Source organism: Bufo gargarizans, chromosome 4, assembly GCF_014858855.1.
Source record: "Bufo gargarizans isolate SCDJY-AF-19 chromosome 4, ASM1485885v1, whole genome shotgun sequence".
In the NCBI taxonomy this organism is placed as follows: Eukaryota; Metazoa; Chordata; class Amphibia; order Anura; family Bufonidae; genus Bufo; species Bufo gargarizans.
In genome coordinates this window covers 8,487,657-8,505,406 of record NC_058083.1, presented here as the reverse complement: position 1 = coordinate 8,505,406, position 17,750 = coordinate 8,487,657, and positions in this window count along the sequence as shown.

Below are 17,750 nucleotides of genomic sequence, written 5' to 3'. Positions count from 1 at the left end.
GTCTACTGCACAGCATGGTGGGAGTTGTAGTTTTAGAACAGCTGGAAATCCGCAGGTTGGCCATCGCTGCTTTTTGAACAGGCTGCATCCCCCTGCAACCCTCACTCCTGCGGCTAGCCAAGATAGCGCTCTCAGAACAGACTCGGCAGCCGCTCCGTCCATTTCCTACACATATATAGTGTATGTCATGTCACTGTATATACTGTCACTGTATATAATGTCATTGTATAATAATCTGGCTGGGACATAGACAAATCATGCCATCCACATAGAGGCCAGTCCTGTCCTCCCTGCCTCCCATGCAGATGCCCTTAAACTACTGCCCTGCCTGGTCCCCCTGTGAACCGAAAAGCAATGAGTTAGTTCTCAATTTATCAGATGGAAAGGGGTAGCATTCAAAATTTGTACCAATTTTTGGAACGGTGTGCCAAATCCAAATATTCTAAGACAATTCTACTGAGTTAAAGATCTTGGCTGCCTCTGTAATGCTCCAGAGGTGCATTACCACCTTTACACCTCTCCACTATTTCCTATGGTCGATTCAATGTCATCTTTGCACTTATTTCCAGATCCTGAAAAATGTCTATATTTATTTCCATGTAACTGTCATGTTTGATGTAATGTGCCTGGTTCACCAGCATATGGTGTCAGTGATGGCAGAGCTACAGGGACAGATGATGGACCCTTTTTTCCATTCTCTTCTCTCCCTCTAGAGAGGAGTTTAGTTTGTGAAAGTCTGTGTTGAGAGTACCCCCTGCCAAGGGAGGTTGTCCAGCAGGGAGTTCGTCCCGGCTTGGCGAGCCCTGCCTAAGCCAGCAGAGCACCTTCAGCTCTGCTGGTCCTAGAGGCCAAAGCCTGAAGCCTCTTAAGCCAGGGAGAGAAAGCTCCTCTGGATAAAAGCAGTGACAGACCAAAGTTAAGTTGCATAAATCACTATATTTCTGTGTTAAAGTTAAGTTGCATCATACAGCAAAGGAAAAGTTCCTATTTAATCCCGACAGCACAGCAGAGCCAGAGAGTAACAGATCTAGCAGGGCCGAGTGTGTTTGCCTGCCAGAATTCATGCCAAAGCCTGCTGGTGACCAAGATAAAGTTGGACGATTGTTGCCTGATGAAAGTTTATTTAAGTAAAGCTGTTATCAAGTTCATCACAAGGTCTGGACTCAATTTATGTCTTTATCCCTTCACCAACTACCCCTTTTTCTGCAACGGACGGCCACGCTTGGAGTTCCAGCGTATACAGGTAGGAGCACCGTGACAAGTGCAACACCACTAAAGGACATTAGGCCACCCAACACCACTCTGGAATTCCTACCCTGGGTACCAACCACCAACACCATCTACTCAAGAGGAATCTGTCCCTTGTTGCTTCACTGCAAACTGGCGTCACAACAAAAACTTTTAGTTTAAGGGACCCCAGTAGTAGCACCGTCCTTTCGCTGCACCTCTGGTTTGGCTAAGGCCTGCATTACATCAATAGATTATCTGACCAATATCTGTCCAACCATACCAATATAGTTGGTATAGTGTATAACAAAAGATCTGTATGTGTAATAGGCCATCTGACCAATGATTGGCCAGAACGTCTGTCAGATGATCTGTTGGTGTAATGCAGGCCTTAGGCCAAATCCTGACCCTGCGCCTGTCCAATCTGAGCTACGTCTCTCCTGATGTTCTCAAAAGTCAGGACTGCTTTTTAGACCTAGCCCTGACAAGTTGGGGCGATGACGGCCTCCATCTTGCTCATGCTCACCTCCCACCCAACCTTAGGCTATGGAACAAAGCTGTTTTTTGTCTTTCCTGAGGACATTTTGTAGGCCTAGGACAAAGAGAGAAGTAAGTTTCCTTTTGTACACACATACAGTCTACTTCTGGAATCCACGTGAATAAGTTCATCTTGTTGTGGCAAGTGGGAACTTTTGACGGAGCGAGTGCTAAACACATGACAATAGTTTATTGTTTGTGTGCATTCTTCAATATGGTTTCTGCTGTCATTATTACAGAGACGCTTGGTACACTATCTGCATTTTCATATCCCTCTCCTTGACTGATTGTGATGCATACAGCTGCTGGAACATATTTTATTAACTTGGGAATAAATAAAAGCGGAAGAACAAAACACGAATGCTTTGCAAATCAAGGATAGAGGTTTGCATCCAGGAGCTAAAGTCTTCCAAGTTCAGGAGATACACAACTATTCTGTACAATCAATATTCAGCTGCTCTTTATACTATAATATATATTATTTTAAGTGGATTTAAAAGTGAACTGCACTGTGTAAAATATCCATAAAAATATTTTAAAAAAATCGCATATTCTCTCGAAATGTAGTGTATGTGATATTTGGCATTTTTTTCAGTCTTCGTAAAAGTTTATTGATTACAGGAGTAATGTATTAAGGTTCATCAGTACATTGTCCATGTCAGTGTGTCCATCCTGAAGGTATCACATTGTAGGTCAGAGACCCCTTCTCAGGCCTCTGTGTGGCTGCCTTCTGGTCTTCTTCCAGCAACAACCCCTATAGAGAAGCATCATGTCTGTCCCTGTCAGTCATATATAGACTAGATAAAGGCATCTCTTACACATGTAGGTGCTTCTGCCTCTTCTTATACTGAAAACCTTAAATATAGGACTTGACATTCCTATACAGAACGTTCATACTACTTGTGTATTAATATAGGTCAGGGATGCTTAACCTGCGGCCCTCCAGCTGTTGCAAAACTACAACTTCCAGCATGCCCTAATAACTGTAGACTGTCCAAACATGCTGGGAGTTGTAGTTTTGCAACAGCTTGAGGGCCGCAGGTTGGGCATTCCTGATATAGGTGTGCAGTCAATCCCTTAAATTATATAACAGTTATCTTATAGCACATCATATTTATAGGGGTTCTCCAGGAACAGAAAAACATGGCTGCCTTCTCCAAAAACAGCACCACCTCCATACACTGCCTGTGCCTGGAATTCAGCCCCTCTGAAGTCAATGGGTTAGAGCTGCAGCACTGCAAACAACCTACATACAGGGGACGGTGCCGCCCCTGGAAAAAGGTAGCCAGGTTTTTCCAATACTAGACAAACCCTGCAACACACTGTACACGTGTTTTTAGTCCATGGACATGGTTGCATGGTTTTTATGTCTATGGACAATTTTCAATATACTAGTTGCACAAGATTTAGGGTCAGGCATGCAGTTGTGGTAGACCGTGGGCAACCACCAAATGGAAAGTTTAAAGGTTTGTCTTTACACATATTAGTTTCCTGGATAAGAGCAATATAAATCAAGTCGCAGGTTAAAAAATTATTTAAGTGACCACTAATGGAAATCATGAAGGCCAGATACGAATAGTCAATGGAGTTCCAGCAATAAGATTAGAAAACAAGTAGGCCATAACAACCATGAAAAACCTAGTGTAGTCAATCAGATGAAATGATAGCAGTTCCACTGGAATGACAAGGGGTGTCAGGCTACAGCAGGAATTCAACACACCAAAGGTAGGTCCACTGACCGATCTGGAGCTGGAGGAAGGATAGTTAGAACATAGCCTCTAGAACATCACCTCTAACAGTAGGGCGATGGTCACTCTTTTTAGAATGCTGAGGCCATGGAGCAGGGCAATCTGGGGATAGCCAATTAGACCCTGGGATAGAAGATAAAACGTCAGGTAGAAACTATCTCTCCTCTGATGACCTCCAGAGCCTCCTATTGTGAATGCTCGAAATGCTGCACCAGGGAATCTACGTCATATTTGGACAGCAGTGCCTGTATTATCTCCCTTAGCATCTGCAGTTTAGCACAGACTGAGGGCTCCAAACAAGATGCCAACAGGAGAGTGGCCTGACCCACATCAGGAGAGGAAGAAGCACAAAAATCCAGTAGGATAGAGCCAATATCAAACAGAGAGGAGGAGTAGACCGACCTGTCAGGTCCCATTGTATATCAGGGGAGGTATCAGGAAAACCTGACCCAAGTTCAGGAAGTTATGAGTTAGGTAGAGGTGCCATGTTTTCTCTGTCCATAGTGGCCTCTGAGGATATTCTTCAAGGCCAGTATTGTTATTTGTAAGTTGAGAAGAATGAAGAGAGGATCCAGTAGTGATTCCTTGTCGTCTTTGGATTTTGGTGAAGATATGCTGCAGAAACACATAAATCTGCCTGAAAATTTGTGCGGATCATATGTGCATTCAAGGTGGTCTTAGGTTTAAAGATGCCTCCGCTTAGCAGAGACCCGATACGTCGCCGGATCTGCAAAAAAGCTCTTGCCCTGCGCGATTCAGCTCAGGGCAAGGGGGAGCATTGGAGCATGAAATGTTCATATCAGAGGGGCTGCATGGGGTTCAGCTCTGAACCTGGAAAACCCCTTTAATGATTATCATTTTGGTAAAATGCCAGGAACAGCTTTGGATACAAAGAGGCCACATTAACCCATACATCTAAATGTGCTTCAAAGTGGAATTCTATCATATACATTTATGGCATATCCACAGGATATATGTGACAGATTCAGGTCCCATCACTTATTGGGGATTTACAGAGCTAGGGAGTTAGAAAATATTGAATAAAATAAAAAAAATTGTTTTAAAAATTGTATTTGTCCTTTATACTTTCTTTCATACCTTTTTTGATCCACTTCGGATTTTGACTTACAAATCTGCATCTAGAAATCTGACCGTGTGACCGCACCCTTACTGTGGACCCTATACCTTGTTTTTCTAAAATGAAGCCACATAATTACAACCCAGCAGCTATATGCAATGTCACTTGAAAAATGCTCCTATGATTGCACCGTGGAGTGATTGATGGCAGTACTGGAGGGTGCTCATAAAATAGTCGTAGGAAAAAACAAGATTTCCATATGTTTCTTGGAAAAGTAATACGAGCCTGCTGAGACGTGACCTACAGTCCATGCAGCACCGCAGTGCTAGAGCTCCATGTGCTGAATGTATCAGGTGGATGTGCAGACCTACAACCGGGAAAATACAGGAATTTATAAGAACTTAGAAAACATTACAGGTGGTTTCCTTGCTGAGGATTCTTCCTTATTTATTCTCATTGCAGCACATCAGGCGATAATGGGGGGGGGTCAGTAATGCTCTCGCATTCCTGTAGTACTGGCTGCAATAATTACGATGACATTATATGGTGCATGTGTATAGTAGGAAGATTGTAATATATCTAAGTAGTTCCTTGCTTGTAGGCTTGTAGATTTGCACCAACATCCCCACCCCATGCCACTCAAATTTACATAGGGGCAGTTAAGTGGCGTGCGCGGTGCACTGTGGTAAAGAACCAACTGGTACTACCTCATCCAGGGTTTCGCTGGCGTTGGCATGACGCCAGCCTCACTGGTGGCCTAGACCATGGGAGCTCATGGGGCTTTTTCTATAGTGTGCAAGCACGCCCACCACTGATGGATTGCAGGGTGGTCATAACCATGAAAACGAGCAGTGTATAATGTGATGGAAAAATGAATCCAGCCAGCAAAGGAGGCAATATGGACAATCACAATACATTAGTAAGTGCCTGATATTAACTTTCTCAAATAAATGCTATTTTCTAAAGTGATACAACCCCTTTAGGTCAGCATGCAAGACTTCATGCTGTGAGAGGGGAGGAAGGAGGAGTCATGGTCATGTCACAAGCTCTCTCCATAAGGTTCAGCCAACAGTAATCTCTTCCGACTCTCTCTTAACTCACCGCTATACATGCACGTTCGGCTTGGTCGAATGTGTATGTTTTTTTATGGGGAGAGAGGAGAAAACTGCTGCCAGACAAAAGGATTGGGCGAAAATATTCACTTTGTCAAATCCTTCTCTTTCCGACATCTGTCGGGGGAGAGTCGGAAATTCCCTACACATATCACACTGTTGGATGAACCTGCTGTTCTCAGCTGATTTGGCTGACAATACACTAATGTGTATGGGGGCCTTTAGCCCGAGCGTGAGACTGCATGATGTGTGTAAGGCTGCATGTGCAGTTCTAGTTAATTCCAGTCTAGTCTAGACAGTGGAGATGAAAATATGTGCCAAGATGTAGCAGCGACGGGAGAGTTCCCCCTCCTGCACCAGGAGTCTCTCCAGAGGGAAGCAGCTCATAGAGCACCACGACTCCTTACAGATTTACAGACAGAATATTGCAAGGGGGTCAACAGCCAAAGGCACCCCACAGGTACCAGAACAGCCCTAAAGTCCAGCGACCAGATTAAAGCCGAGATTAGCACCACAGTGAGAGAGATAAAGCAGAGTACTCAAGTTTGGCTGCCAGTTTATGCCAAAACCTGCTAGAACCAAGAGAAAGCCTAAATATTGTCTGGATGCAAGTTTACTTTATAAAGGTCTGGACTTGATTTATTCTCCACTTCCACCATTATTCATCCCCTTTTTTGCTTCGGAGCCTAACCCTGGGGATTGACGGTATCCAGGTAGGAGCACCGTCACACAAACAGAGACTGTTAAGGCTGCACCACACCATTCTGCATTCCGATAAACCTGGGACACAATCCACCATGGGGGGTGGCATGTTGCACATCCTGTGAGAGGAGGAGGGAAGATTATGTGACAAGCTCTCTCCCTAAGGGCTCATGCACACAAACGTATTTTCTTTCTGTGTCCGTTCCGTTGTTTTTTTGCAGATCGTATACGGAACCATTTATTTTAATGGGTCTGCAAAAAAATGGAAGGTACTCCATGTGCATTCCGTTTCCATATGTCCGTATTTCCGTTCTGCAAAAAAATAGAACATGTCCTAGTATTGTCCGCATTATGGACAAGGATAGTACTGTTTTATTAGGGGCCAGCTGTTCAGTTCCGCAAAATACGGAATGCACATAAACGTCATCCGTATTTTTTTGCGGATCCGTTTTTTGGGGACCGCACAATACAGTCGTGTGCATGAGGCCTTAGTCTGTGTGTGAGACTGCATGCTGTGAGAGGGGTGGAAGGAGAAGGGAAGATCATGTCACAATGTTGGCTAGTTTATCGATAATGAGCATTCGCAGGAACACTCGTTAGCGATGATCTGCAAGTGTAAAACTGCCGATGAACGAGCGATTGAAATCTTTCAGCATACTTAAAAATCCTCTTTTGCCGGCTGCAGATCGTGTCATCACGATCTGCTGCTGGCAAAATGTAGACAGTATGGGGATGAGCGATGGCGTAATGATCGCTCCTCCCCATGCTGTGGAGGAGATCGCTGCATGTAGTAGCAGTAGTCTCCTCCACTGACCAGCAGACGATTGTCGGGAAGGAACACTTCCCTCCCAACAATTGTCAGCCTAATTTGCTGGTCTAATACAGGCCTTAGTCTGTGTACTGTAGGAGACTGCATGCTGTGAGAGGGGAGGAAGGAGGAGGAGGGAAGATCATGTCACAATTGTTCCACAAAAAGATATATAATGTCTGCAAAATGTGGACCACAGACCCACTAAAAACAAAGGGTCCGCAAATAAAATGCGGACAGCACACAGAATGCAAGCGTATTTTGCGCATTCACAATTTGCAGTCCACAAAACAGATGCGGTCATGTGCATGAAGCCTAACAATCATGGACACATGGACGGCACTTCTTTAGCTGCAAGTGATTTTCATGGCTCTGTTTGGGAATGCAGAGTTATAGAGATCTTCAGCTAGTGCTGATGAGGGTCAGGTGCACTGCCATGTCTTACTTCTCTTCCATTCAGAGAACTGTCCTGATTTACAAACCCAACATATGTTATCACAGAAGACAACCATAAGTGGGAACCACTTATGAGAATTGTGAGCCATGATTACTCTACTCCCACCACCATTTCAGTAAAGTGGAAAGCAATTCCCTATTATAATGTTATCAGAATTGCTTCCATTAGTATGTGGAGCACTGGGTATTGACTCGGAAGCCGCAGGTTACTGGCCTATTACACATTCACCAGTACATGTAGTGCCTTCAAAAAAAAAGTATTCATCCCCTGTGAACTTTTCCAAATTTTTTCACGTTACACCCACAAACTTAAATATATTTTATTGGGATTTTATGTGATCGACCAACACAAAGTAGCAAGTACGTGTGATGTGAAAAGAAAAGAAAAATCAGGAAAGTGTGGCGTTTATTTGTATTCAGCCCCCCTGAGTCAATACTTTGTAGGACCACTTTTTGCTCCACTAGCTTTGCACATCTAAAGGCTGACATTTTTGCCCATTCTTCTTTGCAAAATTGCTCAAGCTCAGTCAGATTGGATGGAGAGAGTTCGTGAACAGCAATTTTCACGTCTTGCCAGACTCTCAATGGGATTTAGGTCTGGACTTTGACTGGGCCATTCTAACACGTGAATATGCTTTGATCTAAACCATTCCGTTGTGGCTCTGGCTGTATGTTTAAGTTCGCCATAGGGACCCCCGTAGTGTTTTGCATTTAGGCCAAAATGTTCAACTTTGGTCTCATCTAATCAGAGTTCCTTCCTCCACATGTTTGCTGTGTCCCCCACATAGCTTATGGCAAACTGTAAACGGGACTTCTTATGGCTTGCTTTCAAAAATTTCTTTCTTCTTGCCACTCTTCCATAAAGGTCAGATTTGTGTAGTCCACTAGTTTCCCCGTGGACAGATTCTCCCTCTTGAGCTGTGGATCTCTGCAGCTCCTCCAGAGTGACCATGGGCCTCTTAGATGCTTCTCTAATTAGTTCTCTCCTTGTCTGGGTTGTCGGTTTAGGTGAACAGCCCTGTCTTGGTAGGTGTGCCATACTACTTCCATTTTTGGACAATGGATTAAACAGTGCTCCGTAAGATGTTCAGAGCTTGGCATATTTTTTTTAGACCCTAACCCTGCTTTAGACCTCTTCACAACTTTATCCCTGACCTGTCTGGTGTGTTCCTTGCTTTTCATGATGGCGTTTGATCACTAATGTTCTCTAACAAACCTCTGAGGTCCTCACAGAACAGCTGTAGTTATACTGAGAATAAATTACACACAGGTGGACTCTACTAATTAGGCGACTTCTGAAGGCAGTTGGTCAGACTGGATTTTATTTAGGGGTATCAGAGTATAGGGGGCTGAATATAAATGCCCACCACACTTTCCAGATTTTTATTTATTAAACGTTTTGAAAACCATGCATCATTTTCCTTTCACTTCACGCATACTTGCTACTTTGTGTTGGTCTATCACATAAAATCCCCAAAAATACATTTCAGTTTGTGAGTGTAATATGTGGAAAACTTCAAGGGGCATGCAGTGGTATGTTCCTGCAAAAAGCTGTCCCCCCAAAAGATCCCATTACAGTGAACAGGGATTTGGTGGGCCCCCAATTGTCATGTATCATAGAAGTGCCTAGAGTATTGCATGTTCAAGTCTCTACTAAAAAAAAAAAGTTCCAAAAGTTTAAAAAACTTTTCAAAACAATATAAAAACTCCATGTATAAAGGTAAATAAAACAAATAAACATACAAACAACCCCCTTTCTCTTACAATCTCACTTATTTTCGCAAAAACATAAGAAAGTAAAAAACAAAATGACACATTTGGTATCACTGCATCCGTAATGACCTGTATGATAAATTGAACATGCTACTGATCTTGCACAGCAAGCGCCTGGGGATAAAAAATAAAAAAAGCTAAAGCCAATGCCAGAATTTCCTTCTTTTTTTTTCACCCCCTCTCCTGAAAAAAAAGTTATAAACATTATTCAATAAATCCTATGTACCTCATAATGGTACTAATGAAAACTACAAGTTGTGTTGCAAAAAAACAGGCCCTCACACAGTTAAAGATCTTGGTGCAACACAAAACAAATGATTTACAAAACTATATACATTTGGTATTGTCATAACTGTAGCAACCCACAGAATAAAATTTATATCATATGGTCAACAAAAAATAGTAGCAGAATTTTTTTCTTTTTTCCCATCGCACCCTTCCCTCCCCCCAAACAAAAATCTGAATAATTGTTATTCCATACATATTGCATCCCAAAATTGCATTATTTAACCCCTGTCAGCAGCTCTCTCCGTTCTCTAATCGGAACAACTCAGCAAAATTTTGGTATTCCGATCAGTTTCTATGGCAGTCTGGGGCCTTGTGATGGCTTCCAGGCCTGCAGCAGGGCTTAATAGGAAGCCAACAGGAAATCCATAGACTGCAAAGAAAACTTTGCAGTCTATGTTATAAGCAGTCATGCGTTCGCATGTTCAAATCCAATACGGGGACTAAAAAAAATATTTTAAAAAACCAACTAAAATATTATGAAGTCATGAATCATCCCCTTTTCCAATTTTACATATAAAAATAAACAATAAAAAAATAAACATAATTGGCATTGCCGCATCTCAAATCATCCGAACTAATATTATAGAAAAATGTATCCTGTGCGGTAAAGTTTGTAATGGACAAAAAAATAAAATAAAATGCCCATTTGCTGTTTTTTGGTTACCAAAATGGTACCAATAAACTTGCCCGTCTTCTCACAGCTCTTTAGAGGGAAATATAAAAAGTTATCACACTAGCGTTAATATTTTCCGGTATTGAGATCCATCATAGGGTCTCAATACCCCAAAAAACGCTTCCGTTTTTTCCCCCATTCATTGTCAATAGGGACAAAATGTAACTGAACAGAATGGAGTGCTCCAAAATGCATTCCGTTCCGTTCCCATACTGGAGAGCAGTATGGTGCAGGTTTGCTTTCCATCCTGGGATGGGAAGCAAGATGGATCCGTCATGACCCACAATGCAAGTCAATGGGGATGGATTATCTGACACAATAGAAAAAGGATCTGTCCCCCATTGACTTTCAATAGAGTTCATGACGGATCTGTCTTAGCTACTGTATGTTAAAGATAATACAACTGGATCCGTTCATAACGGATGCAGACGGCTGTATTATCAGTAACGGAAGTGTTTTTGCTGAACCCTACCGGATCCATAAGTAGCCTTATTTTATTTTAAAACATTAAAGCATAATAACTATATAAATTTGGTATAGCTGTAATCATACTGATCCCCGGAATAAGGTTGTCATGTCATTTTTAGTGCACAGTGAATGTCGTAAAAACACAACCTAAAAAACATGGCTTCATTGCATTTTTGTTTTCAATTTTATCCCACAAAGAACATTTTTTTTTTCTCATTTTTTAAAAGAAGATATAGTAAATTAAATAGTGGCATTAAAACACAACTTTAAATACAACTTGTCCTGCAAGAAATCCACCCTCATATGACTATGTGACCAAAAAAGTAAAAAAGTTATGGCCCTCGGAAGGCAGGGAGGAAAAAATGTAAACAAAAGGTGGCCTGGTCCTTAAAGGAGTAGGATATGCCACCAGTGTCAAATAGGTGTGAGTCCCCTCTCTAGAACGAAGCCTCCAAAGTGAACGAGAGTGAGCCACGTGGCCACCCTCCTTTAATATCTATGGGAGTTCTGAAAATAGCCAAGCGAGCTCACTTTGCTATTTTCAAAACTCCCATAGAAGTGAACGGATAGCGTGCCATGCATGCACGATGCGCTTTCATCCACGTTGGGGGACCCGTATCTTTCTGACATTGGTGGTATATCCTATCCCCCCCTATCCCCATGGCTGTACTACATCACCCAACACTAAACTCAAATCATGCGTGGTACAAACTCTGGGTTGCGCATGCACAGTTCCACATAATGTGTTGACGCATGTGTACTACGGTCAATGATGCTGATGCCACTTGAATGGGAGCTGAGCTGCAGTACCCCAACACGGCCACTACACAGTGTATCGCGCTGTCTGCATCCAACTGCATACACTGTATAATTTCTGGCCCTACGGCTGCCCGAAATAGCTGAATGTGGGGTTGCCGGGTGTCAGACCCCACCAATCTGATACTGGACCTACTGGATGATACGTCATCAATATCTGTAGCTCGGTCAATCCATTTAAATAAAGTTAATTTTCTGTTGGTTCTTTTATTAGTTATTTGTTTTTGGTTCTTTTATTTGTCGGTGTTCTGCAGCTGATGTAAAAAATAATGATGTGTCATCCTTGACATTTACTAAGACAGCGACTGTCTGTGCGAAAACAATGTACGCCATTACATAACAAAAACTAAGCTCTGTTGTCCTTGGAGGGCACAATATGCTCTAACTATATTTATATATATCTTCTTTCTTAGGCAAGCAGCTGCTTTTTTTCCCCCCTTCCTTTATTAAAAGGAGTTCTGCACTTTGTTTAAACTGATAATCTATCCTCTGGATAGATCATCAGCATCTGATCGGCGGAGGTCCGACACCCAGGACCCCTGCCGATCAGCTGTTTGAGAAGGCAGAGGCGCTCCAGCGGCCTTCTCACTGTTTACCGCAGGCCCAGTGACGTCACAACTAGTATCACTGGCCTGGGCGCGGCTAAGCTCCGTTCCCTTGAATGGAGCTTAGCCCCGCCCAGGCCAGTTGATACAAGTGGTGACGTCACTCGGCCAGCGGTAAACAGTAAGAAGGCCGTGCCGCTGCTGTTGCGCCGCTGCCTTTTCAAAACAGCTGATCGGCGGGGGTCCTCCCTGTTCCATCAGCTTATAAAAAATACTCCAGTTTAAGCCTTTCTCGCTTTCTCCCCCAAAGTAAATCATTTATGATTCTCTCAATCAGTTTAAAAAAACTTATCTTTAATCCAAACTGGGGAGTTCCTGAGGATATACATTAGTTGGGGCAAAATCACCATCTTGACCAGGGATATTTGATCAGCTGTAGATAACAGGAGTTGGAGCCATATCTTTATTTTAGATCTCAATTTAGTTATCAATGGGATCAAATTAAGCTTTAAGAAATCCTCAATCTTAGAAGAAATAGTAATACCCAAATATTCAAGTGAATCAGATATCCTCAAGTTGCTAGACAACTCCTCAGCCAGAGGTTCTAATCTATCTAAAGGCATAAGAATAGTTTTAGACCAATTAATATCAAGACCCGAAACTTCACCAAAGGAGTTAACAACTCGAGTAGTATTAGTATGTTGTATATAAAATAAAACATCATCGGCATATAAGGAAATACGTGTCTTCTGTGCCCAATGTCCCAAACCCTTCAATCCTAGGATTCTGCCTGAACAGCAAGGGGCTCAATATAAATATCAAATAATAGTGGAGAAAGTGGACATCCTTGACGAGTACCTCTCCCTAAGGAAATACACCTTGTAAGCATCTTAATATTCAACCTCGCCTTGGGGAACTGAAGCTTAACCATATTTATAAACTTAATACCAAATCCCATCTTCTCTAACACCCTCCAGAGGTATCTCCACTCCACCCTGTCAAAGGCCTTAGAGGCATCCAAAAACAGGATGGAGCGAGAGACCCACCGGGAGGATTGAATATTAGCAAAAAGGTGGTGCACATTACCATATAATGAGTACCCTTATTAGGAATAAACCCATTTTGGTCAGGATGTATAATGGATGAAATAACTTTAGTAGTAAGAATCCTTGAGAAAAGCTTAACATCTGTATTAAGTAAGGAAATCAGCCTATATGAACTCATGTCTAGGGGATCTTTGCCTTTTTTCAATATTAGTACTATTACTGCCTCTGTCATTGATTCCGGAAGACTACCGTCCTCTATTGCCTCAATAAATACCTTCAGAAGATGGGGAAAAACAACCTCCCTATGTTTGCGATAAAATTCATATGGGAGTCCATCAGATCCTGGAGAAGAGTTTCCCACACAAGCTTTCAAAGCAGCCTCTAACTCTTTTAAAGAGAGGTCCGCATCAAGGGACTCTCTTTGGATATCTGTAAGGACTGGAAGAGAGATAAAATCCAAATATGAATCAATCGCTTCATCTGAAGCACTATTTTCTAATTTATACAATTCCAGAAAATATCTCACGAATGCCTCTTTAATACATTCCTGATCTTGAATAATTGTGCCTTCAGAAGAACGAATGCTAACCATCTCTTTTTGGGGATCCTGATTAGAGATCACTCTAGACAACATTTTCCCTGGACGACCTAATTCAGAAAAAAAAAATTTGTCCCCTAAAAAAAAGCCTTTGCTGAGCCTTATCCAGAAGAAAGCCAGAAAAAGCCTGACTTTCCCTAGTTTGTTCTGTGTTGTTACTGGAAAATTCATCCATACCGGCAGCCGCTGCTTCTTGCAAGTCTCTCTCTTTCTTCGCATAACTTTTTCTTAAATTAAAAATATTACTAATAAACACCTCCCTCATAAAGGCCTTAAATGCATCCCACACCAAATGGGTCCTTGCTGAGTTATAATTACTATACCAAAAGAATTCTATCTCCTGTTTAATCAATTCATGGTTATCCATTATAAAAATCCAATGAGGGTTCAATTTAAATGGAGGTCTAACACTGTATTTATCATCCACCATACATAACTCAATGGAGAGAGGTAAATGATTGGATAGAGACCTAGCCTCATATTTCATACATTTTATATATTTCAAATAGTTTTTATTTATCAGGGCTAAATCTATCCTAGACATCGACCTCCCAGATTTACTAACACAGGAACATACTCGCTTCACCTTCCCTAGATATCCCCAAATATCCACAAAGCCAGATTCCTGACAGAAACGGGACAAAGGAGACCCTTGACGTGGAATATACGTATCTCTCTCCATGGAAACCCTATCCTTTTCTGGATCAATAACACAATTAAAGTCCCCCGTCACAATGACAGGGCATTCCGGCCACTGGTCCATAAAAGTTAGTAAAAAGTTAAGTACATAAAGAGAAGAAGGGGAAGGAATATAAATAAAAGCCAAAATGCATAGTTTCCATAAAGGAAAATAAATCTCTCCTGCTTATCGATGGAGGAGGCCCGGCAGACAAAATAGATCTCTTTGTGAATTAGTACTGTTACTCCTCTGGAATAACTGGTAAAAGTGGAATGATAGGTCTGCATGGCCCAACCCCCACCAAGTCGAGGGATCTCACCTTTAGTAAAGTGGGTCTCCACTAAGCTGACAATCGCTGGGAGATGTCTCCGAACCCGATCACAAACTGCTTGTCTTTTTAATTTATCACCAAGGCCCCGAACATTCCAGATTGGGATCCTAACTGACATCAATCTGCCAAAATAATATAAAAAATTACAGTTCTTACCTCTTCCCCCCCCAACCTGGGAGACGCATCGCAACCCACCCCATAAACTAGATACCTCCACCCCCACCCCTCCAGCTCTTGATCCACCACCATCTTAGGACAAATCTCTCAACTGAGACCACCTCTCCTCCTTTCCCTCTCCACTCGCCACAATGGAAAAAAACAGGATCAGATGTTATTGTCTACCACAAGGTCAGGAGTATCAAAAAAGTATGTTCCACTATTAAAGATTATCCTCAATTTCGGCGGATAGACAAAATAAATATTTAGTGTTCTTTTCACTAAGTCGTCTCTTAACCTCAGAATAACTGCCTCTCTTTTCTTGAATATCCTTAGAAAAATCAGGAAAAAAGAAGAGTCTATTTCCATTGTATAGAATAGGGGGGCACTCCCTTGCCCTTCTCAAGATCATATCCCTATCTAGTGAAACAAGTATCTTCACAAGGAGTGTCCGCGAGTGTCCCCCTGGAACCCGATGGGCCCTTTCCACAAAAAACAATGGAGAGAAATGCTGCCTTCCAAACCTCTCCAGAATTAAATTGTGTATCATATCACCAGGATTGTCCCCTTCCATGCCTCCAGGTTGGTCCACAATTTTCACATTGCATCGTCTAGACCTGTCTTCCAGATCCACCATCTTTTTTTTCAAAGGTGTTACCCTCAGATCTCAACATGGGGATTTCCGTTTTAAGCATTTTAACTTCCTTCTCCAGGACCTCCACAGTTTTTTCTATGGTAGTTACTCTGTCCCGTATTTTGGAGACATCATCTTTTATCAGAACCACATCGGTCTGAATTACCCCAAGTTGAGTTGAGATGTCTTATTAACTCTCCATTTTTCTTTTACCGCGCCCAAGATTTAATTCAGTGGTGAGAATTCATCATTGGACAAGACATTTACGTCCTCTCTCTCCACCTCCACCTCGTGAATGTAATGATCTAATACTTCTTCCGTTCTAAATTCTCCTTTTTTTTTCCACATACAAATCATACTACTCTTTTTGTCCCGCTCTTGCACCTTTGAAGACTTTAAGAATTATTCAATTTTTGCCGATTCCGCCACTTTCTGGCCTGTTTTGACAGATGTACAGGTCCTTCTAAAAAAATTAGCATATTGTGATAAAGTTCATTATTTTCTGTAATGTACTGATAAACATTAGACTTTCATATATTTTAGATTCATTACACACAACTGAAGTAGTTCAAGCCTTTTATTGTTTTAATATTTATTATTTTGGCATACAGCTCATGAAAACACAAATTTCCTATCTAAAAAAATTAGCATATTTCATCCGACCAATAAAAGAAAAGTGTTTTTAATACAAAAAAAGTCAACCTTCAAATAATTATGTTCAGTTATGCACTCAATACTTGGTCGGGAATCCTTTTGCAGAAATGACTGCTTCAATGCAGCGTGGCATGGAGGCAATCAGCCTGTGGCACTGCTGAGGTGTTATGGAGGCCCAGGATGCTTTGATAGCGGCCTTAAGCTCATCCAGAGTGTTGGGTCTTGCGTCTCTCAACTTTTTCTTCCCAATATCCCACAGATTCTCTATGGGGTTCAGGTCAGGAGAGTTGGCAGGCCAATTGAGCACACTAATACCATGGTCAGTAAACCATTGGTTTTGGCACTGTGAGCAGGTGCCAGGTCGTGCTGAAAAATTAAATCTTCATCTCCATAAAGTTTTTCAGCAGATGGAAGCATGAAGTGCTCCAAAATCTCCTGCTAACTAGCTGCATTGACCCTGCCCTTGATAAAACACAGTGGACCAACACCAGCAGCTGACATGGCACCCCAGACCATCACTGACTGTGGGTACTTGACACTGGACTTCAGGCATTTAGGCATTTCCCTCTCCCAGTCTTCCTCCAGACTCTGGCACCTTGATTTCCGAATGACATGCAAAATTTGCTTTCATCCGAAAAAAGTACTTTGGACCACTGAGCAACAGTCCAGTGCTGCTTCTCTGTAGCCCAGGTCAGGCGCTTCTGCTGCTGTTTCTGGTTCAAAAGTGGCTTGACCTGGGGAATGCGGCACCTGTAGCCCATTTCCTGCACACGCCTGTACACGGTGGCTCTGGATGTTTCTACTCCAGACTCAGTCCACTGATTCCGCAGGTCCCCCAAGGTCTGGAATCGGTCCTTCTCCACAATCTTCCTCAGGGTCCGGTCACCTCTTCTCGTTGTGCAGCGTTTTCTGCCACACTTTTTCCTTCCCACAGACTTCCCACTGAGGTGCCTTGATACAGCACTCTGGGAACAGCCTATTCGTTCAGAAATTTCTTTCTGTGCCTTACCCGCTTGCTTGAGGGTGTCAATGATGGCCTTCTGGACAGCAGTCAGGTCGGCAGTCTTACCCATGATTGCGGTTTTGAGTAATGAACCAGGCTGGGAGTTTTTAAAAGCCTCAGGAATCTTTTGCAGGTGTTTAGAGTTAATTAGTTGATTCAGATGATTAGGTTAATAGCTCGTTTAGAGAACCTTTTCATGATATGCAAATTTTTTTAATATTAATATTAATATTCAATATTAAAACAATAAAAGGCTTGAACTACTTCAGTTGGTGTGTAATGAATCTAAAATATATGAAAGTCTAATGTTTATCAGTACATTACAGAAAATAATGAACTTTATCACAATATGCAAAAAATTTTTGAAGGACCTGTATACTCAGCAAAACGCCTATTTTGCTTAGGGGCCATTTTTTTC